Raw genomic sequence first — 6,000 nt, forward strand, 5'->3', positions numbered from 1 at the left:
TGGCCATAGCTTGCTACTTGACGTGGTTCTGCTAACAAGACCAGCTTTTCCATAGCCATTCAAATATAATGAGTCCTGGGTGCCTAACTAACTCTTTTAAGCTCATTTCCAAATTCCAGCCAAAAATCACCTTCTGATTCACCACTTTCTCAGGCACACCAGTATTTAGAGAACGCCTGCAGGCTGCTTCTACACTGTACAAAGTACATAAGTACATGTTTAATTACTCTGTGGACCAGGGATGTGATTAATCATATGCTTAAAGTTAAGCATGCGCTTAAGCATGCTACTGACCTGGAGCTTTAAGTGGATCTATCAGGTACTCTGGTGCTCCCCATTTTCCAGTTCTTTGAGGCTCGATAAGTGGAAAGAATAGAAGAATATTCCCATGGTCATGCACTCCAAAAAATTCGCCCAAAGTCTGGTTTCTGACTTCTTTTTTTTAAATTACAACTTCTGTACCTGTTCTCCCCATGTTCTCATGAATACTGATTATGGGTATTACAATAGTATGTATATTATCAGAATGTATTAGCATTAAAACATGAGCTAATTACTGTGATTCACAAGCTTCTAAAAAGCTTTGGCCTTGGTTTTTACTTTACCTGAATAGGGCTTCAGGTAAGAACTTGCATTCATTTTATTTGCACACCTTCAGGATTAGTTCCCTTATGTCTGAGCAGTGTACATACTCCTAAAAATAAATATGAAGCATATCGTTAAAACTGTTGCCCCTGCTAGCAGTGGACTCATCACATGGAAGAACTCAAGCATAAAATGTGCATCAGCTATGGGTGGTCACGTAAATTCACATTTCATTAGCCACAGCGTACATGATCCTGGGTTTTTGATGGTGGTTGTTGTTTTTTTTTTTTCACTGCGCTTTTCCACCTTTTCAGCAAAGGCTTATTGCTAGTTCATAATAATTTCAGGAAGGTCAAGTTGTATCCATTCCCCAGGGAGAGCAAGCAGAGGAGACTGGGACCTGAAAGCTCCATTTATTTTTTTTAAGACACAACTGCCTCTTTTATGACTAAGGAAATACCCGCTTGGGGAGGCTGGATGGACCAGACAAGAGCTGCCTCTCGAGACAAGCGTGTGACCCATGTGCATTGCCAGCTGGAGCACCGCAAAGTCAGGGAACACCCATGCCCAAGTTCACCCAGTAAAATCATTTAATATTGGAAAGCCAACAGACTTCAATTAGAGCAAAGCATGTACAAATCAATTTTCAACAACCAACTGAGCACACAAGATTTGATTACCAGAGAGGGGGCACGTGTCTCTGAAGGAAACCTTCTTTGAGGAAGAAAACAGATACAATAATTGATAAACATTTTGGCAGCTCCTTCTAACTAATCCCATCACATGCTATTTATTGCCAGTATGTTCATGAAAAGTGCCTATTTTGGATACGAGGGCACAACAGGGAAGAGAAAAAAACCCCACGGTTCCCAGAGAGACAGCTGGCCCAGCCTGCGTGCCCTCACTCTTCTCACACCATTAATATGGTGACATCAAGCGGCTAAACTATGTTGCTTTCTGCTTAAAACGTTGGTCTTTTGTTGCAAGTTTGCAGATTTTTTTTTTGCACAGAACGCAGTAAAATCTTCCACAGAAAAATGAAGTCTGTATTAGTAGGGAACCTAGCCTTAATGCTGTAGGTTTGGGAGAAAAAATTACTTTTTCTCTCATTTCAGACTTACTTCACAGAAATGTTTTTCTAAAGAGATCAGATTGCCAGATAGAGGTTCAGTAGCCACTGGGAATGCCCACTGGTTTTGGATCCAACCCTGTATATCCAGAAATTCCTTACAGCAGTGAAAGTCACAGGACCCCTCCCCTCATTTGCTGAATGTCATTAATTAAACCAGACAGGATTTGGCAAGATGAAGTTGAGCTAGTGTCCTTAAAATTGCTGATAGTTTCAAGCCGTAAGAACAGGTTAGAGAAACCCAATTCACTTGCTGGATAGATTCAAATAAAGGCACAGCAGCATTCATAAAAGCTGACTGGTGTAGGCACGTACTGGTGCCCAGTGCCTGACCACCAGTGACTTGTTACCGCAGCAGCTTCATACCTGCAAGTTGCAGATCTCTGATACCAAAGCCATCGAGCACATCTAAGAGTTAAGCGAAATAGGCGGTTAAAAGCCTTGTCATTTGCCTAAGTGGCTTGGGAAGCCTTAAGTCTTAGCATCTGTGACTAAAAGTTGATTGTACAAACTTCCTGTAATTAGCGGATGAGCGCTGGACTTCAGAGGGTGCCACCTCCTACCCTCAAGTGGCCAACCAGCCCAGTGAGACACACTGACCCTGGAGCCATCACCCCCTTCCCTCTGCCTCAGGAGGGAGCCCAGACCAAGAACCCAGTTTTGAGAGTGATGAAGTTAACTGAATTCTGTCTTAGGTGAAATAGAAATCGTTTTGCTAGATACCTTTTATGAGATACTTCAATGAGAACGAGATGTTGTCAGTTAAAACACTACCAGTGTCCGGGTTCACGACTGCTGTTCACTACTGCATGGGGTGCAGAAGAAATGTTGGGAAAGGGGGAAAGTCTATCCCTTTAAAAATGCTATTCATGAACAAGATGCCTTGCTCCTACCCCTGCTGTGGTTAGTACCATTTTGGTTCATCAGAGCTGGGCTCAGACTACTTTCTGTGGGCATCTAACGGTATTTTTCCTTTGGCCCTAGCAGACTACTGACATTACAGCCTGCAAGCGGCAGGCATGAGGACTGGCTGGCAAGAATATGCTGAGTGTGGAAACCTGGTGCCTTTTCTGCCTGCTTCCTGCTGCCCTTCTCATTTGACACCAGGTCAGCCACCATAACATGTTTTGCTTTACCTGGCTGCCAGGTAATAGCTCAGCAGTGCATTCAAAGCCATGCCTGGAATAGCGAAGTTGTAGCAAATTTCATTTAACAAAACAAAAAAGCATTTGGCCATATCGTTAGTTGCTGTGGAAATCATTCTGGTGGGAGACTATTTCTGGAAGCTGTATTGGGATGTAGTACATAGCTTTCACCTGGACTGAAGTGTTTCCTTCCAGGCATAGATTTACTTAAGGAGGAAAGGAGAGAAGAGGGGAAGAGCTCAGTGACCATGTTGATGCTGTTCATCTCCTGCGCACCGCACAGGCCACACACAGGTAGCGCTCATGCAAGTCCTCCCCCCTGGGTGAGATCCTGGCTGCATGAGCTGGCTCTCTAAAAAACCCCAGCTCCTTATGTTTGTAGCCCATCAGGTCAGGGGGAATAAATCGGTGCGACTCCACTGCAGTCAGCACCCGTGCTCATTTACACCAACTTACAGCACTCGCAACAACCCCATTATATGTATTTTAAGCACTTAAACCTCTGCTTGCTGCCTGCAAGCAACTGACCATAATTCAGCATTAACGTATCACTGATAGCTAGCTAGTTATAAAACAGTTAATTTTGGAAAATGCACTTCGAAGTTAGAAAAGGTTTGAGAGTCACAGAATTTCCAAACATTTATTAACAATGCTGTAAAGTGACGGAAGTGCTCATGGCTGTTCATCCAAAAACATTACCAGTCACCAAAATCAGAGTATGGGACAAATCCTGAGCTGGTGCAGATGAGCAGATCTCCACTGCCTTAGAGGAGATGTTTTATTTAGCAGTGTGCACACTTGCTGTTACTTTGGAGAGCTGTAAATTCATTCTGTGATGTAAACAATATACAAGCCCAATTTATATTTTAAGATCAAACTCCTATCAGATGTTTAGAGATGAAATTACAGTTTATGTTCTTTTTGAAGGCAGTAATACCTTAAAAGTATAAAGACATCCAAAACTTTATGTAACTAGTATTACATAACACCATAAACTGGCTCATAAGCATTTTCCTTACTCTGGATTTATTACATTTTTATTTGGGGCATGTGAAACAACTCGCTATACAAGTGCAGTTACTCACATGGGGCTGGGCTGGGGAGGAAAGAGCTCACTCCAGTGGAAATTCTAAAGTGAGAAGCTTATTACTATGTTTGCAAAGATGTCTGCGAAGAAACACTGTCAGAAGAAAATGTTTCATTGTGTCTCACTGTCCTTAATGGCCATTGATACAGAAATTATATAAAGTCCTGGACGGAGGCTAGAGATAGTTTCAAAGGCGGAATGCATGCAGAACCTCCGACTGCATATAGCATTAATGTCATAAGTGTTTGTGAATGTTCTCATTCAGGCTGCAATTTATTCCCCAAGGAGATGCAGAACTAGCTCAAATATGCTACAAGTGAACCAAACTCTTCCAGTGAAGCGAGTGCAGTATGTGAATCCTACAGCTAAATTTAGGCTGGGACTTGGAGTAACATAATTCAAATCTCGGTGTAGCGCTTTGAGTTGCAGCTAACAAACATTGCAAAACGATTCAGTGAAGTTCTGCTCCTTTGTTATGATCTATTTTGGATGAAGTTTTGGAAGCTCTTTACTAACTCAGATTTAAGAAATTCAGCTTAAGTTACTCAGTTGAATTTTGTTGTTTAGTGCAATTGTTTAAAAAAATAATAAAAGCTGGTTTTAAAATGTAGATTCAAGCCAATTTGGGGGGGCATATGATAATCCATATGAAACAGACACTCAGTATTTGAAAGCTATACGTAAAATACCATTAACTGTACTGCTGAATAATCCACAGCACTAAAAAAATGGATACTGTAAATATCTGATTAAGTTTTTTCACAAATTACATTATTTGTTTGGTTTTACAGTCCAAGGTAAGTTAAAATGGGCAAGCTCCTTTGTGATTAAGCACCTTTCTGTTTGTTCTTTACAACTGTTGTATTTGCATGGGAATGTTCTCCTCCTCCAGAAATATTTCCTTCAAAATTAACAGATGAAGTCACAATTATACCAAATATCTTTGTAGTCAAAGCAGATTTTGTAATAAAAACCATTTAAAATGCAACTGAGGCTTCAAGTCTACTTTTATAGTATCCTTCAGGTGTAAAATACACCCATAGTGCTAGAATTGAGGAAACTTTTATCTTTTATAAAATATCAAAATAACACAGTTTTAAATCGGGCATATTTTAACTGAACTACATTCAAATTCTTCTTTATGAAACAATCTCTCTTTTCATGCAAGATTTTTCATGCATATTCTGGCTCCAAAGCTTCAAATCAGTTTGCCACAACTTGTTTCATTGGAATTCATCAAAAGACTAAAAAGCCAAGTGCCAAGGAGCCGAGCTCCTGGCCCCCACGTAAACTGTCCTACCAACCACCGCAGCCTGGAAAGTCCCAGCTCTCAGAATTACCTGATGTTTTAAACAAGAGATCATAATCAAAATCACAATCCCTGACAAAGTCTCAGTATTTTGCTCTATAAATTCTTAATTCATTTTCCAGCATTTGTAGGTTGCTGCTAGCTCCACCCTCTCAAATATCAGCAATTGCTGCTGCTCTTAAAGAAAATTCCGTTTTGGAGAAATGTGATATTATTCCAGATGTTTCAGCATACGGCAATTCTGTCTAACCCAACCTGATCATCGCTCTGTAACGAAGCTGAGCGTTAAACAGCTTCTGGAATTTATTCTTTAAACTACTGCACTTGCATGTTTGAATTTAACCCTATTGACAGTATCACATTCAAAAGACCTGTTTTTTTGTAAAATAACAGGGCCACTCCTGAAGAGTTTTCTTCCAAAAACATAAAACCATGACTAATTTTAGCAGGCCTTTGGGCCACTTGTAGATCAGTTCCTACAGGCTGCTGACTGAATTAAATGTAAGTGTTTCGAATTGTGTTCCTCACCGTATATTAAAAGTTATCATGCAGAGAGATCTTGCTAAATGAAATCTGCTTTCAAATTTTATAGTTTGAGGAAATTCCATACTTAAAAAAAAAGTAAAATGCATTTAGACATTTAAAGAGATTCAAAACAGCTGTAAAAACCAGTATGTCACTATTTCATTTATAGATGAATTTCACCAGGAAAAGGACAGGAAGGGTCCCTGCCCTACCTCCAGCT

Source organism: Falco biarmicus, chromosome 1 (genome assembly GCF_023638135.1).
Source record: "Falco biarmicus isolate bFalBia1 chromosome 1, bFalBia1.pri, whole genome shotgun sequence".
NCBI classification, from domain to species: domain Eukaryota; kingdom Metazoa; phylum Chordata; class Aves; order Falconiformes; family Falconidae; genus Falco; species Falco biarmicus.